Source organism: Rhinopithecus bieti, unplaced genomic scaffold (assembly GCF_001698545.2).
Source record: "Rhinopithecus bieti isolate Rb0 unplaced genomic scaffold, ASM169854v2 scaffold_7683, whole genome shotgun sequence".
Classification (NCBI taxonomy): Eukaryota; Metazoa; Chordata; class Mammalia; order Primates; family Cercopithecidae; genus Rhinopithecus; species Rhinopithecus bieti.
The window spans coordinates 172,782-199,734 of record NW_016805834.1 but is presented as its reverse complement, the minus strand read 5'-3'; the positions used below and the strand labels follow the sequence as shown (position 1 = coordinate 199,734).

Below are 26,953 nucleotides of genomic sequence, written 5' to 3'. Positions count from 1 at the left end.
TTTAACACCCACAGAGGAGTGTGCGACCAACTGGGCAACATGGTAAGAACTCGTTTCCACAATTTTTTTTTTTTTAATTGGCCGGGTGTGGTGGCCTGTCTGTGCCTGTGGTCCCAGCTACTTAGAAGGCTGAGGCCAGAGGATCGCTTGAGCCCAGGAGTTCCAGGCTGCAGTGAGCTATGATCTTGCCACTGCACTCCAGCCTGGGCGACAGAGCAAGAGCCTGGGAGACAGAGCAAGAGCCTGGGAGAATGTGTTTAAATGGTGACAGGAAAGAATGAATAAAGAAGGAAAGCTTAAAATACATTGAGAGAAAATATATTGATGATGATGGAAGGGAGATGAAAGTGGTCAGGGTCCAAAGCCCATGTGGAGGGCTTCATATAGAAAGAAAGAACAGTATTTCACAGCTGGATGCAGCCAGAGATGGAAGGATAGCATCTAAACTTTCCCTACAGTTTTCCTCAAATGGACAACTCCTGAGTTCAAGCACTTGTCACCTCTGGCTTCTGCATGGGATATAACTACAGGGATGGGGAGGGGAAATGTGAGATGGGCTAACACTGAATGCTTCCTGTTGATAAAAAAGGCACTTTAAACATAGTCAGCTGGCTGGGCACGCTGGCTCACGTCTGTAATCCCAGCACTTTGGGAGGCTAAGGTGAGCGGATCACAAGGTCAGGAGTTCGAGATCAGCCTGGCCAAAATGGTGAAACCCGTCTCTACTAAAAAAATACAAAAATTAGCCGGGCATGGTGGCCTGCGCCTGTAATCCCAGCTACTCGGGAAGCTGAGGCAGAATTGTTTGAACCCGGGAGGCGGAGGTTGCAGTTAGCTGAGATCATGCCATTACACTCCAGCCTGGCGACAGAGTGAGATTCCGTATCAAAAAAAAAAAAAAAAAAGTTAGCTATATCCTCCTACAAATATGTATATAAAGAAGACATTTTAGTTCAAATTAGTCTTGGAAATATTCATGTAAATTCTTTATTACATTTAGTTGCACACTAGGATGGTTTCACTTAAATGATTTAAGGCATATATCTGAAATTAGCAGAGGATTCATGTTTAACAATTTATCATTATAAATGATAAATTATAATACTTATCAATTGTTATAATAAATATTAAATAAGAAACTATAATAAACCTATAATTTATAACCATTAATTATACCACAAAATCATAGCCCTATAAAATAATGACAAGGTTACAAATCTGTCTGTAAATAGCAAGACTCAATGGTGACATTAATGCCAATGCCCGAAATTACTATAGAAACTCTCAAATAACACTGTTATCCTTGTAAATGCTTCCTTATAAAGACTGCAGTAGGTGCCTACTTCTTCGGGGAAGAGAACTGGACATTAAAGGAAAGGCTCTGCCTGCACAAGCTACCAATCTACCAAACGGAAGCTGAAACCCTGCCCAGCAGACCCGCCCGCTTGCCCTGAACTTGCCTCCCGCCACGCAAGCTGGAAAGTGACTGGGGGCGGAGCTAAGGGGAGCGGCGAGAATTCCGGAAATGTGACCGGACTGGGCGGGGCCTGTTCCTTGGCCCTACGCTCCCGTTGGCGCCGCATCCTGTCAATATTTCGCCAAACCTCCAGGCGCCGTCAGTGTGTGAACGGTTACACAGCCTGCCGCCGCGGGCGGAGAACTAGTGGCTATGCTCAGGGATCCTGCACGCATGCGTGGAGCTGGACCGTCAGCGTGCGAGTGACGTCACGTGCGCGCCCGTCTAAACTCTTCCTAGGGTTCTTTCTAAACTGCGGGTGAGTAAAATTTGTAAGGTTTGGTGTGTTCGTTGAGTGGCTACCAGACGGAAGGGGCCCGGGATTGAATTAGTTTAGATCCAAATTTGATGTTAATTATCGCAGAGAAACACTTTTTCTTACGAGTGTTTATCTCGATCCTACTGTGTTCAGCGTCTTTCTTGGTGTTTTGGGAGGAGCGGACAGAGTTAAGTCCAAGTCCCCGCCCTCAAAGAGCTCAGGTGGCTTGGGGAAAGGTTGGTGCGCAAACGTTAAAATTGGATATCGACACTAGTGAGTGTCCCAGTCAAGACGTCTGTAAATAAGGTGGAGCCTACGATGCACAAGTTAATCTCAGTTCAGTAATTTTTGTTTTTTAGTTTATTTAGGGGGTGAAGGGAGGAGGCCACAGAAACATCTTGTAGTACGAAGCTTTTGGTGCACAATTTGCCTATACAATATTACAGCTCCTGTGGGGGTTAAAAAAAAAAAAAAAAAGCTCAGGATTTTTCAGCCTCCCTCTTCCCCAATAACTTTTGCGTTTTTTTGTTGTTGTTGTTGTTGTTTGTTTGTTTTTTTTTTGAGACGGAGTCTCGCTCTGTCACCCAGGCTGGAGTGCTGTGGCCGGATCTCAGCTCACTGCAAGCTCCGCCTCCCGGGTTCACGCCATTCTCCTGTCTCAGCCTCCCGAGCAGCTGGGACTACAGGCGCCGCCACGTCGCCCGGCTAGTTTTTTGTATTTTTTAGTAGAGACGGGGTTTCACCGTGTTAGCCAGGATGGTCTCGATCTCCTGACCTCGTGATCCGCCCGTCTCGGCCTCCCAAAGTGCTGGGATTACAGGCTTGAGCCACCGCGCCCGGCCAACTTTTGCGTTTTAAAGCACAATGTTAAAGGCGTTTGTTAGTGACATGGTTACAGATTTTAAAACTTGCTTTTTAGAGGTACTTTAAATACGCAGCTTAGTAGAAAATGGTTAAGTTTCAGTTCCGTGGAAGAATGTCCTGTATTGATCTTTGCAATAAAATTGTAAAATAATCCATCCTCCTGTCACCCCCAACCCTGAACCGTGTTAACCATAATAAGGAAAAGCATAACTAAGTCAAAGAGACTTAAAGCAAATTATTGACTGCATTTTGGATAAAACACTGGTTTTGTATCTTCAGCAGCAAGTTGTCAAATTCCCTAGTTGAATTTGCTTTGGACATCAGTGTGAAGAACTGATATGCCACTTGAATTAATAAAGGAAGTCAGTGGGGTGCCTGAAGTTCAGCCGCTGAGTAAATTACGTAAAGTAGATTTCGGATCCCTACAGCCAGGTTACAATTATAGCAAGAAATATATTCAGGTAAGAATTTCTGTAACTCAGAATGCTTTTTCCTACTAAAAGGAATGCAGTTTTTTAATGTTGAGTCTATTTATGAGAACTGGTTTAGGTATGGTTTTTGTCTTTGTCTTAACATTTGAGATTGAATATTTCAATACGTTTTTCAGTATTTATTTAGCAAACAATTAGCAAATTCCTGAAACACTGGAGTAAGTTTCTGAGGTACAAAGATGAAGAAATGTAGTCCCAGAACTAAAGGTAATCACATTTCTGTGGGGTCTGACAATCACCTGATCTCCAGTTAAAATTAATAGGTGTGTTATTAGCATTGTGATATGTGAGCATGAGAGCTTTTGGTTCTGACAGATCAGGAAAGTTGAGCTGGAACTTATGGGATAACAGACTGTGCTGTAACTTCCTTTGGCGTAAAAAACAGTCCTTATGTGCATATTGAGGAATTTGGATGTTACTCTAAAAACTATGGAAAGTCTTTGGTAGGTTTTAGCAGGAGAAAAACATGATTTACTTTGAATTCAAAAAACTTTGCTTCTAGGTAGAGAGTATATTGGAGAAGGCAAGATTAGTGGAAAGATGTTAAGAGGCAATTACAGTAATTTAGATGAGAGTTGATGATGATCTGGGCCAGTGGCAGAGGGGATGCTGGGAAGGAGATTGAAAAAAGATAGTAATAGTAATACCTAAAGTTAACATTCGTTGCATTTTTTTCCATACGTTAGGTAGTGTTTTACATGCTTTACATATATTATTTAATCATCACAAAGACCTATGACAGTAGGTACTGTTATTAAAGACACTGTCTTTCAGAAAGGTTAAGCAATTTGCTTGAGATTGTATTGATAAAATATAGTAGAGCAGGAATTTGAATATAGATGATTTGCTTTAGACTTGACAGGATAAAGAAGCAGAATCAGTAGGTCTTAGAAAACAATTAGACTAGAGTGGCAAAGAGAAATTCAGGAAACTTCCGTTTCTAATTCCTAGCCAGCCAGGAGAAGAAAATAGGGGGTACACATTTAGGAAGAAACATTTACGGAGTTCAATTTGGACAAATTTGAAAGGTCTTTAGAGATGAATAGATAGTAGTGTCCAGTAGGCAAATGGATTGGGGAGTTTGAAGCTCAAAGGGTCTTTAATTTAGATGGGTTTGAGCCAAAGCATAGAAGAGAAGAGAACCATGTTGAAGGAGTCAGTGAAAGAAAGTAGCATGAATAGGAAGCAGAGATGGTCTAGAGAAGGAGAAAGAAACTCAAGAGAGAGTGGTATCTTTGATACATAAGAAAGCAAGTTTCAGTAACACTAGTATAGATTGCTGTTTAGTAGGCACTCTCCTAAATGCTTTGTATATGTAATCTCTTAATCCTGAGAATCCTAAATATTATTCTCATTTTATAGCTGGAAAACAAACACAGGTTCAGTAATTTATTCAGGGTCTGATAGCCAGTAAGTGGCTGAGCAGTGATTTACATGCCCATTGTCTTTGCTACTAACCAGAGCATTATGTTGCTATAGATGCTCAAAGGTCTGAAAAGTATCTGTTCGTTCTAATAACCAAGAAATTATTGATCACTTGGAAAGGTTAGTTTTGTTTAAACATTAAGAAGCAAATTCATTTTTCGGTAGTGTGAGGATTGAATGTCAGGTGAAAAAATGAAAGCGGAAAATGTCTGTCAAGAAATGAGTTGTGATACTTTTGATAATTTAAGCAATTTTTAAAAATTTGTTTTGTAAATATGTATGGGAAACAAGTGCAGTTTTGCTACATTGATATATAGCATTGTGGTGAAGTAAGTGCCTTCAGTGCATCTGTTCCTGGAGCAATGCAGCTTATACCCACCAAGCAACCTCCCATCATCCACTCCACTCCTAATCCCCTACCCCTCCAAGTTTCCATTGTCCATCTCTCTACACTCTGCTTCCATGTGTACTCATTATTTAGCTTACATTTTTGAGTGAGAACATGCAGTATTTCTCTTTGTGTCTCAGTTGTTTCATTTAAGATAAAGGTCTCCATTTCTATCCATGTTGCCATGAAAGACAATTTCATTCTTTTTAATGTCTAAATAGTATTGTGTATATATATGACTTTTAAAATCCAGTCCTCCATTGATGTACACTTCGGTTGATTCCATATCTTTGTGATTTTGAATACCACTGTGGTATACATATGAGTGCAGGTCTCTTTTTTATTTAATGATTTCTTTTCCTTTGGGTAGATACCCAGTAGTGGGATTGCTGGATCAAATGGTAGTTCTACTTTTAGTTCTTTGAGAACTCACTGTACTGTTTTCCATAGAGGTTGTAGTAATGTGTGTTCTTGCCAACAGTGTATAACAGTTCCTTTTTCTTTGCACCCGAATGTCTGTTATGTTTTTGTCTTTTTAGTACCCGTTCTGATTGGTGTAAGGTGATATTTCATTGTGGTTTTAATCTGCATTTTACTGATGATTAATTATATTGAACATTTTCTCATGTGCTCGTTGGCTGTTTATCTTCTTTTGAAAAATGTCTATTCGTGTCCTTAGCCTACTTTTTACTGGGATTATTTGGGGTTTTTTGGTTGAGTCCCTTGTAAAATCTGGATATTAGTCCCCTGTTGAATGCATAGTTTGCAAATATTTTCTCTCATTCCAGAGATTGTTCATTCTGTTGATTATTTCTTTTGTAGCACAGAAGCTTTTTAGTTTAATTAAGTTCCATTTGTCTATTTGTGTTTTTATTGCCTGCACTTTTGAGGTCTTAGTCATTGTGGGGAAAAGAAAGATCAGACTGTTCCTGTGTCTATATAGAAAGAAGTAGACATAAGAGACTCCATTTTGTTCTGTATTTGAGATGCTGTTAATCTGTGACCCTACCCCAACCTTGTCCTTGCAAGAGACGTGCTGTGGTGACTCAAGGTTTAACGGATTTGGGGCGGTGCAGGGTGTGCTTTGTTAAACAAGTGCCTGAAGGCAGCTTGCTGGTTAAAAGTCATCACCATTCTCTTAATCTCAAGTACCCAGGGACACTGCCAAAGGTCGCAGGGACCTCTGCCTAGGAAAGCTAGGTATTGTCCAAGGTTTCTCCCCATGTGATAGTCTGAAATATGGCCTCGTGGGAAGGGAAAGACCTGATCGTCCCCCAGCCTGACACCGTGAAGGGTCTGTGCTGAGGAGGACTAGCATAAGAGGAAAGAAGCCTCTTGGCAGTTGAGATAGAGAAAAGCANGTACACTGCCAAAGGTCGCAGGGACCTCTGCCTAGGAAAGCTAAGTATTGTCCAAGGTTTCTCCCCATGTGATAGTCTGAAATATGGCCTCGTGGGAAGGGAAAGACCTGATCGTCCCCAGCCTGACGCCGTGAAGGGTCTGTGCTGAGGAGGACTAGCATAAGAGGAAAGAAGGCCTCTTGGCAGTTGAGATAGAGAAAAGCATCTGTCTCCTGCTCATCCCTGGGCAATGGAACATCGCGGTGTAAAACCCGATTGTATGTTCTGTTTACTGAGAAAGGAGAAAACCACCTCAGGGCGAAATATGGGTCTTGCTAGCATAATGCTGCTCTTTATGCACTAAAAAGGTTTATGGAGATGTTTACATATGCATATCAAGGCACAGCATTTTTCCTTAAACTTATGTCACAGAGATCTTTACTCGCCTGTCTTACTGCTGACCTTCTCCCTACCATGATCCTATTATCCTGTCACTTCCCTTTTTCTAAGATGGTAAAGATAATGATCAATAAATACGGAGGGAACTCAGAGACCAGTGCCGGCGTGGGTCCTCTGTATGCTGAGTGCTGGTCCCTTGGGCCCACTTTTTCTTTCTCTATACTTTGTCTCTGTGTCTCATTTCTTTTCTCAAGTCTCTCTTTCCACCTAACGAGAAACGCCCACAGGTATGGAGGGGCAGGCCACCCCTACAGTCATGAATTGTTTGCCTAAACCAATATCTAAAAGAGTTTTTCCTAGGTTTTCCTCTAGTAGTTTTATAGTTTTGGGTCTTGCATTTAAATTTTTAATCCATCTTAAGTTTATTTTCATATGTGGTGACATATACGAGTCCAGTTGCACTTTTCTGCATGTGGCAAACCAGTTTTCCCAGCACCATTAATTGAAAAGTTTGTCTTTTCTCCAGTGTAGTGTTCTTGCCATCTTTGTCATAGATCAGTTGGCTGTAAGTATGTGACTTTATTTCTCGTTTCTCTGTTTTGTTCCATTTATCTGTGTGTCTATTTTTATACTACTACCATGCTATTTTGGTTGCTATAACTTTGTAATATATTTTGAAGTGAGGCAATGTGTACTTCCACCATTGTTCTTTTTGATTAGAATTGCTTTGGCAGTTTGGCCTCTTTTTTGGTTCCATATGAGCTTTATCATTGTTTTCTTCTAATTCTGTGAAGAACGACATCAGTAATTTGATAAGGTTTACATTGAACCTGTAGCTTTGGGCGGTATGTTCATTTTAATAATATTAATTTTTCTGATCCACCAGCATGAGATGTTTTTCCATTTTTTTAATGTTGTTTACAATTTCTTTCATCCGTCCTTTGTAGTTTCCCTTGCAGAGATCTTTCACCTTGTTAGTTAAGTATATTCCTAGGTATTTTATTTTATTTTTGCAGCTATTGTGAATGGGATTGCATTCTTGATCCTCAGCTAGCTTTTTATTGGTGTATAGAAACACTACTGATTTTTGTACATTGATATTGTATCCTGAAGCTTTACTTAATTTACCAATCTAAGAAATTTTTGGTGGAGTCTTGAGGGTTTTCTGTATACAAGATCATATCATTAGCCAACTATGATAATTTGACTACTTCTTTTCCAATTTGGATGCCTTTTGTTTTTTTCTCTTGCCTGGTTGTTCTGGCTAGGACTTGCAGTACTATACTGAATAAGAGTGGTGAAAGTGGGTATCCTTATCTTGTTCCAATTATTAGAAGGAATCTTTTCAACCTTTCCCCAATAAAGTATTATGTTGGCTGTGGATTTGTCATATATGGCCTTTATTATGTTGAAGGAAGTTCCTTCTGTGTCTGGTTTGTTGAGAATTTTTGTCATGAATGGAAGATGAATTTTGTCAAATGCTTTTTCTTCATCGGTTGGGATGATCATCTGATTTTTGTCCTTAATTCTGTTTATGTGGTGTATAACACTTATTGATTTGTGTATGTTGAACTATCCTTGCATCCCTGAGATAAATCTCACTTGATCGTGGTGTGTGATCTTTTTGACATGCTGTTGGATTCAGTTTGCTAGTATTTTGTTGATAATTTTGCGTGAATGTCATCAGAGATACTAGTTATCAGACCTCTGAGCCCAAGCAAAGCCATCGCATCCCCTGTGACTTGCACATATACGCCCAGATGGCCTGAAGTAACTGAAGAATCACAAAAGAAGTGAAAATGCCCTGCCTCGCCTTAACTGATGACATTCCACCACAAAAGAAGTGAAAATGGCCGGTCCTTGCCTTAAGGGATGATAGTATCTTGTGAAATTCCTTTTCCTGGCTCATTGTGGCTCAAAAACTTCCCCACTGAGCACCTTGTGATCCCCACTCCTGCCCGCCAGAGAACAACCCCCCTTTGACTGTAATTTTCCTTTACCTACTCAAATCCTGTAAAACGGCCCCACCCTTATCTCCCTTTGCTGACTCTCTTTTCGCACTGAGCCCACCTGCACCCAGGTGAAATAAACAGCCATGTTGCTCACACAAAGCCTGTTTGGTGGCCTCTTCACTGGGACGCACATGACACTAGTCTGTAGTTTTTGTCTTTGTGTGTTTTTGTCTGGTTTTGATATCAGGGTGATACTGACCTTGTAGAATGGATTAGGGAGAATTCCCTCCTCAGTAGTTTTAGAATAGTTTCAGGTGGATTGGTGTTAGCTCTTTTTGTGTTTTGTACATCTAGGCTGTGAATCCATCTGGTCCTGGACTTTCTTTTATTGGGATTTTTTTTTATTACTATACAGTCTTGCTATCATCATTGATCTATTCAGGAATTCTGTTTCTTCCTGGGTCAATCTTGGGAGGTCGTATGTTTCCAGCAATTTATCCATTTTCTCTATGTTTTCTAGTTTATGGGCATATAGTTATACATAATAGTCTCTGATTACCTTTAGAATTTCTGTGGTATCAGTTGTAATGTCTCCTTTTTCCTCTCTAATTTTATTTGGATCTTTTCTCTCCTTTTCTTGGTTAGTCTAGCTAGTAGTTCATCAATTTTGTTTCTCTCTTTAAATAACCAGCTTTTTGTCTCATTGATCCTTTGGGGTTTTTTTGTTGTTGTTGTTTTTGGTTCTTGTTCATTTAGTTTTGCTCTGATCTTTGTTATTTTTTTGCTTCTGCTAACTCTGAGTTTCATTTGTTCTTTTTGTTCTAGTTTCATTGAGGTGTGATGCTAGCGTGTTAATTTGTGATCTTTCTACTTTTTTCTCTACTGAATCCCTCATTGTTTGCTTGTCTAGGAAATATTTTATATCTCTTATTAAGCTTCTTCTGGCAGGATATAAAATTTTGGCTTATTTTTTTTTTTTTTTTCTTTTTTTTGAGCACTTTGAAAATGCCATCCATTCCCTTTTGGCCTGTAAGATTTTTGTTGAAAAGTCCAGTTAGTTTTATAGTGTTTTATTTATAGGTGACTAGATAGATGCTTTTCTCTTGGTAATTTTAAAATTCTTTTTTTTTAAACTTTGACTTTACATGTTATGAATATAATACGCTATGGTGAAGTCCTTTTTGTAATGTATTTTCCTGGGGATAGCTGGGCTTCCTGTATCTGGATGTCTAACTCTCTTGCTAGACTTTAGAAGTTTTCATTGATTATTTCCTTAAATAGGTTTTTAAAACTTTCTAATCTCCCTTTCCCCTTAGGAATTCTGATAATTCATATGTTTGTTTGCTTGATGTAGTCCTGGACATCTCAAAAGGCTTTGCTCATTCCTTTTTATACTTTTTCCTATTTTTGCCTGACTGCATTATTTCAAAATTTCATTCTGTCTTCAGGTTCTGAGATTCTTGCTTTTCCTTGGTCTAATCTGTTATTGAATCTTTTGAATATATTTTGTATTTTCTTCAATTTTTTAATTCATGGTTTCCAGTTTCTTTCTTTTTTTTTTTTTTTTAAAGATCTCTGTTTCATTGGTAAATCTCATTCATAACCTGAATTGATTTTCTGATTTCTTTGTATTGGTTTTCAGATTTCTCTTGCATCTCATTAAATCACTAGTTTGGATTCTTTATCTGGCATTTCGAGGAATTTTTTTTAGTAGATATTTATTGCTAGATAATTGTTGTGGTCTTTTAGCGATGTCGTATTTCTCTGCTTTTTCATGTTTTCTATGCCCTTCCTTTGATATCTGAGCATCTGGTATAGCAATTACTTGGTCCATTTTTTTTTTTGAAATTGCATTTGTAGGGAAGAAATGTTTTCTGAAGATGTATATATGTTGTTGGTTAAGATACTTTGGCTTTGATTTTCGGTGCCTTTGGTAGTGTGGCCTTATATTAAGAGTGTATCAACATTTCCTTTCTTTTTCAACTTATTTATGGTTTAGTATTTTAATTATCTCTTAGCATATAATAGGATCATGTTTTTTTGATCCAGTCTGACAGTCCCACTATTTAATCAGCATAGTCAACTTATTTAAAATAATCATTGATATGGTTTTGTTTGTCTATGAAACGACTTGAGTTCCCTTTGTTTTTCCTGTTTTTTGTTTTCCTTCCTGAGTTCTTTTGGGTTAAATATTTTTTATTCTATTTTATTTTCTCCATTGGCTTTGAGCAACACCTGTTTTGTTCCTTTAGTGGTTATGATAGTGCTAACAATATGCATCCTTACTAAGGTATACTTATAGCTACTATTGTACCATTCCCCATGGTACAGTTGTTATTTCTCATATCCTGCTTTTTTCTTCCCACTTGACAAATATAAGAATCTTATAATAGTGAAATTCCATTTACTCACTCCCCTGTTCATTGAGCTGTTATATTTTTTACATGTACATGTATTATAAACTCTAACTCTACCTTATGTTACTACTTTTGCTTTAAACAATGAGTTGTCTTTTAAGGAAATTAAAAGAAGGAAAAAATATGGTCTTTATATTTACTGACATATTTACCATTTCTGGTGTTCTTCATTTTACCTGTAGATCCATTTTATCTGGGCATTATTTCCCTTCATCTTGAAAAACATCTGCCATTTCATATATTTCAGCTGGAGATAACTTCTCTTAGCTTTCATTCATTTGAAAATGGCTTTATTTCATGTTTGTTTTGAGGGATGTATTTATTGGATATAGAATTCTGTGTTGACTTTTTTTTTTCTTTTAGGACTGTAGAGATACCAGTCCACTGCTTTCTGGCTTCTATTTTGTATGTGATTTGCATTTTTTTACTGTCCCCTTTCTATTTTATCTTTTAATTTTAGCAGTTGGACTTTTTCTTTGAATTTCTCCTTTGTGGGTAAGTGAACTTCTTGGATTTATTCAATGTTTTTCCTCAAATTTGGGAAATTATTGGATAATATTTCTTGAAATATTTTTTTTCTGCCATATTATTGCCCTTTTCTGTTTTTGGGATGCCAATTACATGTGTATGTTCATGTATTAGGCTATTTGATACTGTAACACAGATCTCTGAGATTCTGTTCCTTTCTCTTTTATTGTGTTTTATTTGTGTGGCAGAGAGGATTTTCAGTTGAGTAATTTCTGTTGCTGTCTCTTTGAGTTCACTGAACCTTTTGTCTGCCATATCCAATATTCTGGATGCATTTTTAGTGAGTGTTTTAATTTTAGTTGAGGGAGCGAGGGACAAAATATATCTGATAATAAAAAGAAATCTACATTTCAGTTTTGCTTGTCTATATTTTTCGTGTAGACATTTGTTTGTAACACATTTTACTCACCTATTTCTTTTTAACTTTTATTTCTATTTATTTTCCTGGAATTTTCTTTCTTATTAAATGAAGTGTTATGAATTACAGTTGGTCTTTTCTACTTAATTGCATTTAAATGATTATCAAATGCTTGTTAGCATTCTCAACTTATTTTACATCTGGTCAATTAGTGTGATATTTCTTGTCTACTTGTATTTATTAATAAAGTGCCATGATTTGATTCCTTTTTGATATATCATTAATAATGATTATTTCCAAGCTGCATCTAATTTTGACATACTTTTGTTTTGTGTGCTTGATATAGAAATGATAAATACTATGACAGTTTGCTAAGTTCTTATTTTATTTTTGTTCCTACTTATATTAGTGAAATATTTTTTTAATTTCAACATTTTCTTATTTGTTTGCTTAAGAGATGGATGTTGCTCTGTCACCCACGCTGGAGTGCTGTGGTGTGATCCTAGCTCATTGTAACCTCAAACTCCTTGGCTCAAGGAATCCTCCCACCTCAGCCTCCCATGTAGCTGAGATTACAGGCACATGCCACCACAGCTAGCTAATTAAAAAAAAATTTTTTTTTTATAGAGGCAGGATCTTTCTGTGTTGCCCAGGCTGGTCTCAAACTCGCTCCCTCAAGCAATCCTCCCACCTTGACGTGTCAAAGTGCTGGGATTACAGGCATGAGCTATCACCCCTGTCCAATTTTAACATTTTTATTAACAAATTCTTTTAGCTATAAGTGAACACGTTAGTATCTAGTAGGGCTAAAACTAGGAAATACCTTTTATGTATTTCTCATGGTTAACAAGCTATGTAAAATGCTCGTTTTTTAAAAAAAAGATTGAGGTATTTGTGTTCTTTTACATATTGGAATCATTTTTCAGCTCTCTATTGTGTACATACATACCCTTTTCTAATCTGCAGATGTCAATGTTTTTTGAATTTTATGAAATGGATTTTAGTGCTACATTCTGTTTTTTGTGTAGACTTCTATGAGTTTTGACAAATATATGCAAATGTGTATGTAACCACAACCACAATCAAGTAGTTCATCACCTTCCAAAATTTTATAGTTAGCTGCTTTGCCAACTCTAACCACTCATGACCGCTTACCAATTTCCTGGCACTGTATTTTTGTTTTTCAAGAATGTCATATAAATGGCATTATACAGCATGTAGCCTTTTGCATCTGGCTTCTTTCACTTAGTATGATGCATTTGACATTCTTTCAGGTTGTTTTTTTCAGTAGTATTTCTTTCTGTTGGTGATTAGAATTTTGTTGCAACCTATTCATCTATTGCCCAGTGTAGGAATATTTGGATTCTTTCCAGTTTTTGTGATGGTGAATAATGCAACTGTAAATATATATGTACAGATTTTTTATCTGAATATAGGTTTTTATTTCATTTGAGTAAATGTCAAGTGTTCAAATAGTTCCTAAGCAACAGTATATGATATAGCTCGTAGGTTGGCATGCTACACTTCTCTAGATTCAGCTGTTAAGGAGGCAAGGCAACCAAATAGATTTAGGTAGTATATTACTTATTGGCACAGCAGGGAACATGAACTTCATGTTTGCACTGGTTCTTCTTTCCTCCCCAAGTCCCATGGGAGCAGGGCCAGGTACATAATGTGCACATAGAGTTTGTAGCACATCTGAGGGTCACCGAGCTTAGAAAATCCCCAGTTTTTAAGAAGTGTATATTTGTTTATCAGGTCAGCCATAACAAAGTACCACAGATTGGGTGGCTTAAACATTTATTTTTCTCATAGTTCTGAAGGCTAGAAAGATCAGTATCAGAGTGGCTGCAGGATTGGTTTCTTCTGAGGTCTCTCTCCCTGGCTTACAGATGCTCACCTTCTTGCTGTGTCTTCGCCTGGCCTTTTCTCTGTGCTTGCCTGAGACTCTGGTATCTTTCTGTATGTCCCATTCTCTTTTGAGGTCACCAGTCAGACTGGATTAGGGCACATTCTAATGGCCTCTTTTTAACCAAACTACCTCTTTAATGGCCCTGTCTCCAAATACAGTCAAATTCAGAGTTGTTGGGGGTTAGAGCTTCAACCTGAAATTTAGGAAAACACAATTCAGTCCATAACAGGATGTGTTATGTTTTATATATCTATACTAATTCATTTTTGTCCTAAAAGCAAACAGAATTTGTAGAATAGAGTCAGACTCTTATTACAGTTATTCAGTGTATACGACATCTCAGTCTACAATGCACTGCATATATGATGGTGGTCCGTCCCATAAGATCATAGTACTGTGTTTTTACTCTACCTTTTCTAGGTTTGTATATGTTTAGATACATACTTACTATTGTCTTATAATTGCCTACAGTATTTAATACAGTGTATGTTGTATAGGTTTATAGCTTAAAAGCAATAGGCTATATTGTATAGCCTCGGTATATAGTAGGCTATACCATCTAGGTTGGTTTAGGCATACTCTGATGTTCACACAAAGATGAAATTGCCTGACAACACATTTTTCAGAATGTATCCCTGTTGTTCAGCACCACATAATTATATTATTCTCAGCAATTGCTCCATTTCAGCATATCTCAGCAATAACTCCCTGCCCATCCTCCCCATTCACAGCGATGCGGTGAGGGCCAGGTGTCTTCCTGCTGTGTGAAGGGGATTTCTTGTACTCTCAGTGAGGAAGGTTGAAATGATGCATCTAGGAGTTTATATAGGGCAGCTATTCAGCTTTACCCCTCCTGATTAAGTTGTCATTTAATCTGATTGATTGTGGTTCTCTTGATTGCTTTGTGTTTTTTCTTGCCTTTTTTGTATGTCTCGTATGTTGTTATTGTTCAAAGCTATACGTCTTGTGTAGGACAGTGGAAATTGAGGTAGTTTTTATTTCTGGGCATGTGTAGGTCTTTCTTTGTGCTAGGCCTTTAGTGTGGTACATTGAGTTAATCTAGTCGGGGTAGAGTTAGGTTTGGGATTTGTTGTTGTTTTTGGTTCTTCAATGCACTAGAGGCTTCATATTCCTCTAGAGTTACTTTGTAGGATCAGAGCTAGTTGACTAGAGGATTTTTCTCTTGTCTTCCCCATCCTTAGTTTTAGATCTTTCCTTTGTGCTTTGCCTCAAATAAGGTCTCCAGTCTTCTGGAGTCTTCTGCTCAAAGTCTTCTCTTCCAGTAGTAGACCATGTTACTTTTTACTAGGTACTGGTTAGCCTTCAACGGGTAGATGTTCTCTGTTCTGGTGAAGCCTGTCTTGGTAGCAGTAGGTCCCAGGTCTTGTGAGTGGGGCCTTCTCAGTGATCCTGCTTTGCCTCCAGCTGTATAGGTCTGGGCCTTTCACCTATGTACCTGTTCCTGCCCACCCCTGACAGGGATAGAAGGTTTTTTTTTTTCTTTTCTTGCCTTCCAGCTGCAGTGGGTTTCCACCAATAGTCGTGGATTGACATTTTTTTGCCCTTCTCCCAGCATTTGTTCTGAAAGAAAGAAAGAGGAGAAAGATCCAAGCAGAGTTTCCTGCCTTTCGTGCAGTAACTGCTGCTGCCATTGCCCTACTTCTGTCCCGAACCTTGTCAGGTCTGTGGAGAAGCGCATGTAAATGAATATGAATTCTCCTGTGTTTGCAGCTCCGGGGCTCCATGTGTTTTCATTGCCCCATACTTGGCCTCTAGCAATTCATTAAAAGTGTTAGATAAATTTTTCTTACAGATGTCTGGGAACATTTGTCATTTAGGTAAGCAAGTTGCTATAAAAATTTTGTTTATATCTTGGTGTGATTATAAAGTTTGGCTTTTCTTTGTAACTATTTTTTTTTTTTTCATTTCAGGGAAATCTTTCACTTATCTCTTCTTTAACTTATGACAGAAATAAAACAGTTGTTTTATTCTCATTAGAAGTACCTTGCTTTTTTCAGATTTCTGCTTAGTTGGTTGCTCTGTCACCTCAACTCTGCTGGGTCAAGAAAAGTTTTGAGATTTACACATTGTTTAACTTTTTGTTGTTGTTACTTTTTTCAGCTTTCTATCTTCTAAATGTAACTACTTTTGTTTTTGACTGTGAATCATTATGCATTGTTGATAACCATATTTTTATTTATGTTCCTGTAAGTAAAATTGAGTTCTATTTTATAAGTAAAATTGATGTATTTTTTGTTAGCTGTATCAAAGTCTGGAATATTAACCTGGGAGGCTAATAGGATCTATTTTTAAATTTTATTTACAGAAACCAGATTAAACACTTCATTTTATCTGAGACTCAAATAACTTTTTTTAAACTGACAGAGCTGGTTAGTCACAGAAGCTGAACAAAGACTAAACTGTACTTGTGTCTTAATCTGTAGATTTGTCCACACTATATTTATGATATTTCCGTTTTGCATTTCTAAATCTTTATTAAGTTTTCATTTCTTTCTAGGAGCAAACATCATTTTATTATTTTTTAGAGAATAATATTACAGATTAAAACAAAGCCAGGGAAAGTTGATCTAGTTATTGGCAAAATAAGGAACTCATAGTACCTACCTAATAGGATTACTTAAGAAATTATATTATAAACCTTGAAGTATTTGTAGACGTGATTTTTCTCTAGAAAAACGAATTCAGCACTGTTCCTTGTCTTAAAATAGTTACCTGAACACAGTACTTTGACTTCTTGAAAGATAAAGCTGTTGCTATAAAGATTCTAATTTTTATTTATATCTTGGTTTTATTATAAACTCATTTGACTTTTCTTTGTAACAATTTTTTTTTTTCTCATTTCAGGGAAAGCTTTCACTTATCTCTTCTTTAACTTGTCGTGGAAATAGAACAGCTGTTTTGCAGATTGGACTACAAGGTATATAGTATAAGCAAACTATTTCTACTTTTTCCCTGTAATATACAAATATGTGACTTCATATATATGTGTGTGTATGTACAGACATACACACACATAAATGATTTCTGACAGGTAGTACATTAGTAGTAGTATGACAATCTATAGAATGAAAAGTTAGTCTTTCCTCTAGCAAAGTTTTTCCCAAATATCCCTTCCCTTTCCCTCCCATTTCTTCTATTCTACTTCATGGCCCTTTACTCTCATATCTAGACCATTGCAGTAGCTAACTGGTCTTCCTGCTTCTAGTTTCACTTATGTGACTTAAACATCTTAGCAGCTTCACTGTCTTAAAACTTGGCTTTCAACATGTTACTTGTTACATAGATGTACTTGTTAACTAGGTGTTGTTCTTACACAGCGGGAATTCTTTCTCCATATAGCCCTCAAATAATCATGGTAAGCTTGGAAGGGCTACTTTGTAACACTTAGGGACAAAAGTAGATCTCATCTGAAGCCTGTGGTTGGTTAGAACAGTCTGGAGCAGTAAATGGGAAACAAACTACAAAATTCTACAACTACTGACAACTAAGTATATATCAGATACTGTTCTAGGTCCTGGGGTTATAGCTGTGAACAAAACTTAATTCTTGCCTTCATGGAATTTACATTTTAGGGGAATGAAGAAATGCAAGGAATAATTACATAAAGTAATATTAGGTAGAAATGTGGTCTGGAGAAAAAGCAAGTTCAGGTGGTAGAGCTTAAAGGGAGGTATGAGAAATAAATTAATTTTCTGAAGAAGTTAAATATAAATACATTTATTAAGTAACAGATACTTGTAGAAAAGTGAGTTACAGTTGTTTCTCTGTATCTGTGTGAGATTAGTTCCAGGAGCCCCCTATGGATATAAAAATCTGTGGATGCTCAAATCTTATATAAAATGGCAAAATATTTGCTTATCACCCATGTGTAGTCTCCCCACCATTTACATTAAATCATCTCTAGATTATTTATAATACCTAATGCAATGTACATGCTATCTAAATAGCTATACTGTATATTTTTTTTTTTTTTTTTTTTTTTTTTTTGTTGAGACGGAGTCTCGCTCTGTCGCCCAGGCTGGAGTGCAGTGGCCGGATCTCAGCTCACTGCAAGCTCTGCCTCCCGGGTTTACACCATTCTCCTGCCTCAGCCTCCCGAGTAACTGGGACTACAGGCGCCCGCCACCTCGCCCGGCTAGTTTTTTTGTATTTTTTTTTTTAGTAGAGACGGGGTTTCACCGTGTTAGCCAGGATGGTCTCGATCTCCTGACCTCGTGATCCGCCCGTCTCGGCCTCCCAAAGTGCTGGGATTACAGGCTTGAGCCACCGCACCCGGCCTATACTGTATATTTTTAAATTTGTATTTTTTTGTTGTTGTTGTAGTATAATTTTTTTAAAAAACTTTTTTTCTGAATATTTTTCAGTCTGAGTTGGTTGAATTTACAGATGCAAAATTTGCAGATACAGGGCCAACTATATGTCGGAAGAAGGGCTTTTTTTCTTTTTTATTTTTTTAGTACTTTCCGTGGTTAGTGCCTTCTACATAGCAGAAACTTGTGTAGAAAGACTTGATATGTTAAGCTGTCAATACTACCCAAAATGATCTATGGATTCAAGATAATCCCCATGAGGATTATAAAACTTTGCTGCAGAAATGTAAGGACTAATCCCCAAATTTGTATGAAATTTCAAGGGGCTTCAAATTGCCACAACAACCTTAAAAAAGAATAACAAAGTCTTAGTACTCAGGCTTCCCAGTTTCAAAACTAATCACAGAGGTGCAGTAGTCAAAACAGTGGTACTGGCATAAGGATAGACAGAGATCAATGGAGTACAATTGAGTCCAGAAATAAACCCATACTCTTTTTTTTTTTTTTTTTTTTTCTTTCCTTTCTTTCTGAGTTGGAGTCTCGTTCTGTCACCCAGGCTGGAGTGCAGTGGCATGACCTCGACTCACTGCAACCTCTGCCTCCTGGGTTCAAGCAGTTCTGCTGCCTCAGCCTCCCGAGTAGCTGGGACTACAGGCATGTGCCACCACATCTGGCTAATTTTTTGTATTTTTAGTAGAGATGGGGTTTCACTGTGTTAGCCAGGATGGTCTTGATCTCCTGACCTCGTGATCCGCCCACTTCGGCCTCCCAAAGTGCTGGGATTACAGTAAACCCATACTTCTATGGCTAAATAATTTTTTGACAAGGATGACATGTTCAGTCAACAGTGAAAACAGTTAAATAAGAAAAAGAAATAAAAGACATTCAAATTAGAAGGGAAGGAGTAAAACTATCTCTATTTAAAAATGACCATTTGTCTTTTCAACAAATAATAATGAGACAACTGGATTTCCACATGCAAAAGAATGAAATTAGATTCTTACCTTATATAGAAAATTTAACTCAAAATGGATTAAACGTCTGTATATGAGAGCTAAATCGATAGTCATTGAGAAATACAGAGGCAAATCTTCATGAGCTTGGATTTAGCAATGGATTGTTAGATATGATACAAAGGGGATGAGCAATGAGGAAAAGTTGATAAATTAAGCTTCATAAAAATTTTAAAATGTTACACATCAAAGAACATTATCATGAACGTGAAAAGACAGTGTATAGAGTGGTAGAAAATATTTGCAAATCATATATCTAATGAGGATTTGCTATCTGGGATATATAACGGACTTCTTAAATTCAACAACAAAAAGATAAACCCTTCAATTAAAAAAATACGTGATTTGAGTTAAGTATTTCCTCAAAGAAGAAATACAGTACTGATGTTGGTTGATACGGTTTGGCTATGTCCCCACGCAAATCTCATCTTGAATTGTAACTCCCACAATTCCCACATGTCATGGGAGGAACCTGGTGGGAGGTGATTGAATTATGGAGGCGGGTCTTTCCTGGATTGTTCTTGTGATAGTGAATGAGTGTCACGGGATCAGATGATTTTAAAAACCAGAGTTTTTCTGCGCAAGCTCTCTCTTTGCCTACTGCCATCCACATGAGATGTGACTTGCTCTTCCTTGCCTTCCGCCATGATTGTGAGGCCTCCCCAGCTATGTGGAACTGTAAGTCCAGTAAACCTCTTTGTTTTGTAAATTGCGCAGTCTTGGGTATGTCTTAGCAGCTTGAAAACGGACTAATACAGCGGTCTTGGCATTTTGGGGAGTATCTTATCTTCTGAGGCTGTGGCCATCTGTTGGCTTTCTGGAGCTGGAGCCTTTGCAGTGTACCTTGCTAGTTTTTTGTATTTGAAATATTACTCTGAATACATCTGTGCTTCCTAAAGGAAATAGGATAATTTGCATGTATTCAGTAAGCCATTCATGTATTCAGTAAGCCATTCACACATTTATTAAACAATATGTTGAATACCTGTGAAGAGCCGGGCCCTATTCCTAGGCACTGATGAGCCAAACAGACAAAGTTGTCCTTATGCAGCATACGTTCTAGGGAAGAAAGACAATAAGTAAATATATACCTTTTCTAGTTGGAAACAATGCTATGGAGAACATAAGGCAATGGACGAAAGATGAGATGTGAACTGTAAACATGAGAAGGGGAAGGAAGGTATGTATTTATTTGGTGATGAAGAAAAGACTGACAACATTTGATAAGAGACTTCAAAGAAGTGATGTGAAGATCCTTCAGGTATTTGAAATAAGAGTGTTCTAGAACAGAACTTAGCAGTTACAAAGACTCTGCAGTGTGAGTGTCTGTTTCATATATGGCAAGGGGAGGCTCAGGGTATCTAAAACCCAGCAGGTGTGACTTGGAGTAAAACTCTTTAATTCCATTGAGCTTTTTTTTTCCCCTCCAATTTTAAAGATGGAGGTAATGATACCTGCCTTTCTGGATTGTTGAAAGGACTCGAGACAGAATATAGCCACTACTAGCACATAGTAGCAACTCAGTACATAGCAACTATTATTATCGTCGTTACTACTATTGTAATTAGATACAGCTTCAATGAAGAAGAAGACAGTGGAGGGAGGACATCTGAACCCTGAGCCCAGTAGTTTAGCTTCTAATCCCTGCTTTTCTTCAGTTAATTGTTGGCCCTTGAATAACATTGAATGTTGCCAGTTTCAAATTTAATCAAATATAAAGTAAGAGTTTTGGATTAGCTGAGAATTCTGAATAGTTTTGACATATAGTAGTTGCAGAAATTGTGGTGATTTATAAATAATTCAGTGCCCTTGAGAAATGGTACCATTTTTGTAAAACCTGTGGGGTCTGGAATAAAGATCCATTTCAAGCAAACTGTTAGAACATCTGCTTTTATTTTCTTGTTACAAGAATTTTGTGATACATTGTCAAACTCAGATTTTACGTTTTTTGCTCACGTTGCTGTGAAGAACTGTTATATCAGTTAATTTTTTTCTCACTTCTGCTTTGAACAAAGAAAAGGAAAATCAGCGTTGTGTTAGTTTTCCATGTGCAATGCTTTTACTAATCAGTGATATATCTTAAAATCTTGCTTTAGAATTTAGGGAAGTAATGCATTTGCCATACAGTTCATGTCCTAAAGCTCATAGTGCAAATCATCAGACCATTTCTCTGAGATTGATCACTGATAAAATTTTTAAAATATTGATTGAAATATAGTTCTAATCTAGTTGATATGGCACAAAAATTCTAGAGACAAATATACTACAAAGAAGTTTCTGACAGTCATCAGGGAAGGACACTAGGAAATAAAATAGAAAAAAGCATGCATGCATATACACACAATCATGCCTGCTTGAGGCGATTTCAGATAGGCATTAATTGCTCCAAAGGAATCCCTGTGTAAATATCTATTTTGATAAGGTGCTTTTTTTAGTTTGTGGCCCCAGTAAAGGTCTGCTATCATTACTGTTATTTGTATTATTCTTTCCCTTGAAGGCAAGGCTTTATTTCAGCTTAGTTAAAATAATTAATATTTGAGATGACAGTTCTAAATTATTAAGAATTCAGTGTTGGTATCTTATAAAATTTTGCATTTATGAACATTAAATAAATGTCAGGTGCTAATATGAATACAAAATCTCATTCACTAAAGAATTTTTGAAACATTTGTTTTAACACAATACAGAAAATAGTGTTGGGGTAAATGTAGGTACAGTTGCTCTGAGAGAGGTGTGTGTACATTATATTTGTATGAATATATTTAAACATTTATCTGAGTGTATAAATCTGTTATACTTTTTCTCATTACTCTTAGGGTGTGTCTGTGTACCTGTCTATGTTACACACCTATGTGTGTTTATGTTTGGGAATTCATAACTGAAAGGGTTTTTCTAGTTAACATTTTAGATGTTTTGAGGTATAATGATGTAAAGAGATGCAAATTCTAATTTCTTATGAGGTAAGGAGATTAAAGAACTTATTTTTCTGTTTCTTTTCCTATCCTTTGTTTATTTTACATAGTTCAGTAGCAAATAAAGTCTATATTTAAAGAGCCGTTAGGTAGTAAAATCATTGTTTCTTTTCAAACATTTATTATAGCCAATTTTAACATTTAACCAGTTTTTTCAGAATTAGAATTTTACTAATAATACTACATTTGTATGAAATCTTACAGATTGCAAAGTGTCTTCGTATAAGTTTTTCATTTAACTGTTAACCCTCTGTGATGATGGTGATTGGCACTTTTATTATGAAGATAACCCTCTAAGGCTAACATTTGTTACAGGGCTTAGAATAAGTAGAGAAACCACTCTATCTCCACACCTTTTTTTCTTACCTCATGGTGGTATTATGGACTTGACAATCTTACAAATATTTGTCTGAGAAGATTTTGTTGTTTTTGTGTAGTCATGATTTTAAAACATTCAGACATTATGGCAGGCTATAAACTGAAAAGCAAAAGTTCCCTCATTCCCACTGAATCCCCTGCCATTTCCCAGTCCCATTCTTCAGGTAAAAATCACTGCTATGCTTTTTTTGGTACCCTTCCAGGTTTTATATATGTGTGTATATATATGTGCACTTGCCTTTGTGTGTGTCTGTGAGCATGGATAAACCTGTATGTGCATATTTTTCAGCAAGTAACTGTGTTTTGCAAGTTGCTTTATTTTTACCTAATATATCTTGGATATTTTAGAGATGTATTTTAAAAATAAATACATGCTATTGAATATCAGAGATCAATTTGTCTGTATTTTAAATATATTTCACCTTTATCCTTTCAGATTTTACATTTATTAAATGTTTATATGAGAAACAGTATAAAAGGGTTATGATATGAATTAACAAAACATGTATAGTATATCTACAAAACATGTATATTACATTAGGTATTAGTATTTTACCTGACATGTAAAATGTTTTCTGCTATTGAAATACATTTTAAATAGGTATTCATTAAAATAGAATAGAACTACACTAGTTAATTAGTATCTGTCAGATAACAGAGGTTGTTAATAATGGTAAGTCAAGGTTTCTTGCTTTTAAAATGATGTAAAGACTGAGGTCACATTTACTTTAAATTATTTCTGGATTTAAAACCCAGAAATGCTGATTATTTGAGGGTCTAATATACCCATTTATTATAGTATCAAGATTGAAGGTTGTTCCAACCCAAAGGTAAAACTTTTCGCTTAAAGGAATGAGTTTTCTCCAATTTGATTCTTAAACCTTCGTCTTTGCCATTTGCTTGTTCCCTTAAGGGTAGCGTTGTATTTGAATACAGTAATCCTAAAACACTAAAATGAATTTTAACAAGATTTTAATTCTTGCTTTGGTAGACTAATGTGATATATTTTGCAGAAATACACATGCTGCAATTAAGCCTTCCTCTGTGTGAGACAGTTTTTGTTTTAGTTTTCGTATTTTAAAGTCAGTTTTCACATTTAATATGTGGACTTAAAATATGAGGAAAGACTTTTCCAAAGGATTCTGAAAGTTAAAAGAAATTACCATAAAACTGTCAAAAATAAAGACATTTATTAATACCTTTTTTCTCCCTGTATCCCTGTTAGAGTTAGTTCTGAAAGAGGAATTAGAGTGATGCCTGTCTTGAAAGTCAGGAGATTTGGATTCTCAGCTTGGTTCATAGGTAATTAACTGTATGTGACCTTAGACCATTTATTTATTCTCTCTGGCCCTTATTTTCTTATCTGAAAAATGAAGGTGTTTGATTACATGATCTCTAAGGTCATTTTAAGTTCTAAAATGCTAAGAGTCTATGAAGTAAGTTTTGTAGTAGTTGTACAGTTTGTTTTAAGATTCGTGAAGGTATACTGTCTACATATGTATGAATATTAATATCTTTGATTATTTAGTTGTCCAAACATTTGTTAAATGCTTTTATATTCTATGATAGATGTTAGAGATACAGCAATGAATAAGACAGTCATGGACCTTACCCTCATAGAGCATAGTGTCCCATGGAGAAGAATTAAATAATTATTACATAATTATTTTATCCAGATATGATATGTAACTATGAATATTGAATAGTAGAATGAGAAATGTAATGGAAAAATGATCACAGGGGTACTTGGGTTGTAGATTGCAAGGAGAGAATAGCATATACAGAGGCCTTGAGCAAGCATCCTGGAATGTTTAATGAATTTTGAGAAGACAGAATACAGGGTGAGTCACACAATATGTAGCTGGTGAGGTGGGTAGGGGTCAAATCATACAGTGATTTGTAGACAATTTAAGAATTTTGGTTTTTAATGCTAATATTATTCACCTACATTACTTCCAATTATGACCTTGGTATTAACCCAATACATGCAATTACTCAGGAAATATGTTTTTATAGAGAAACATTTTCTGTTAATCACTACCCTATTAGCCTTCAGGTCCCTGGTTTCTGTCTGTACCCTTATTCTTCAACAGTGTTTTGAAACAATGATAACCTAATAAGATTTGTATGGTCAATGTAGAAAAATTATTTAATGCTTGTTAAAGTCAAATAAGTGTTTTTCATTTTGAATTATCAGTCATTTTATATTTTCAGTGCCCTTTTCCTGCTCACTAAGTGTAACGACTTGAGAATTTCTGATGTATTATTTGTTAAAAATTAGCAAACTAATACACAAGTCTTGTAATTTATGCTATTATTTGCAGGATGATTTGCTTATTTCACCACTGACTGTTTATTAGGAGGTACTAACATATAAAAACCTTATTTGTTAATATGCAAATAAATAATCTGATATACTTTTTAAATACATTTTAAAGCTTTGGTTTTTTTAAAAAATACTTTACAAAAAAAGTTTTAGGTTCACAGCACAATTAAGAGAAAAGTAGAGAGATTTCCCTCACATTCTCTACCGGCCGTTATGCATAGCCACTTCTGCTATCAACGTTCCCTCACCAGAGTGGTATTGCAGTTGGTGAACCTGCAATGACATCATTATCACTCGGAGTCCATGGTTTACATTAGGGTTTACTCTTGGTGTTGTACCTTCTATGAATTTTGAAAAATATATTTTGACATATCTACCATTATAGTACCTTATAGAGTATTTTCCACTGCCCTGTAAATCCTCTGTGCTCTGCCTATTCATCCCTCCCTTTCCCTAACCTCTGGCAACCTCCCATCTTTTAGGTAGAATCATACAGTATGTGACCTTAATTTTGCGGGGGGTGGAGCAGTTAAGTTAATTGTTGATTTTCTGAAGAACACTTCTTATTGTTAAGAAGACCTTTTACTGACTTCATTTTTCTTCTCTGAGACTGGTTTGCAGTAAATATTCTATTTGGCTATACTAAACAGGGAATTGTTTAATGACAAGGGGGCTCACTCTTTGTAAGGCAGTGTGACAGGGATGACAGAGTAGTACAGACACAAAAGGGAAATGACCCCTTTGCTAATATTTAAGTATCTTAAATTAGTTTAAAGATTTCAGTGATTCCAAATATGTTTTTAGTTTTATAACATGTATATGCATTGATAAAGCCTTCTTACTTTTTGTAGCATAGTATTTTTTTCTCCAGGCTGGTCTCTTAACTTTTTCACCCAATGGAGTTAAACATCTACTGTGGTATGTCAGAATATACTCTTGGCACAGAACTATGTAATGCCAGTTCTTGTTTGAATGGCTTCAGTATACTCTTCTCAGAAGCTTAGAACACCCCATATAAAATCTCATTTTTAATTTGATCTAATGAGTGTTTATACAAACTAATATTATCTGTTATTTATTTATTTATCTTTCTTATACTCTGTGTACTTGAATTAGTTTAAAAGCCATTATGATTTATAAATTCATGGAAACTGGATCCTAAGACCCATTTATTTTTTCCCTCTTTGTTTAGTTCTGTGCTTCAGTCTTTGTCAGTATTAATTCATTCATTCACCAGATATTTGTTGAGCACTATGAACAGAGGCCTCTGGCAGCCATTTATATGAAATATACACATGAATAAGACATTATTTTATTTTTATTTTTTATTATACTTTTAAGTTCTAGGGTACATGTATGTGCACAATGTGCAGGTTTGTTACATATGTATACATGTGCCATTTTGGTGTGCTGCACCCATTAACTTGTCATTTACATTAGTTGTATCTCCTAATGCTATCCCTCCCCCTTTCCCCCACCCCACAACAGGCCCCTGTGTGTGATGTTCCCCTTCTTGTGTCCAAGTGTTCTTATTGTTCAGTTCCCACCTATGAGTGAGAACATGCGGTGTTTGGTTTTCTGTCCTTGCAATAGTTTCCTCAGAATGATGGTTTCCAGCTTCATCCATGTCCCTACGAAGGATGTGAACTCATCCTTTTTTATGGCTGCATAGTATTCCATGGTGTGTATGTGCCACATTTTCTTAATCCAGTCTGTCACTGATGGACATTTGGGTTGATTCCAGTCTTTGCTATGGTGAATAGTGCCACAATAAACACATGTGTGCATGTGTCTTTATAGCAGCATGATTATAATCCTTTAGGTGTATACCCAGTAATGGGATCACTGGGTGAAATGGTATTTGTAGTTCTAGACATTTGAGGAATTGCCACACGGTCTTCCACATGAACTAGTTTACAGTACCACCAACAGTGTAAAAGTGTTCCTATTTCTCCACATCCTCTCCAGCACCTGTTGTTTCCTGACTTTTTAATGATTGCCATTCTAACTGGTGTGAGATGGTATCTCATTGTGGTTTTGATTTGCATTTCTCTGATGGCGAGTGATGATGAGCATTTTTTCAT

At 36.5% G+C, this 26,953-nt stretch overlaps 1 protein-coding gene across 4 annotated transcripts in view; it reads left to right on the top strand.

The window, feature by feature from the left end:
• Nucleotides 1-1,531: 1,531 nt before the first annotated feature.
• Nucleotides 1,532-26,953, top strand: part of POT1 (protection of telomeres 1) — a 119,866-nt gene continuing 94,444 nt past the window's right edge. Inside the window, exons 1-3 of one of the 4 annotated variants that reach the window (XR_001885953.1) lie at nt 1,532-1,775; nt 2,919-3,100; nt 16,715-16,787. The gene's annotated coding sequence lies outside the window, so the exon portion shown is untranslated. The remainder of the gene's footprint in view (nt 1,776-2,918; nt 3,101-16,714; nt 16,788-26,953) is intronic. The other 3 variants (XR_001885952.1, XM_017873817.1, XR_001885951.1) reach the window with 3 other exon arrangements.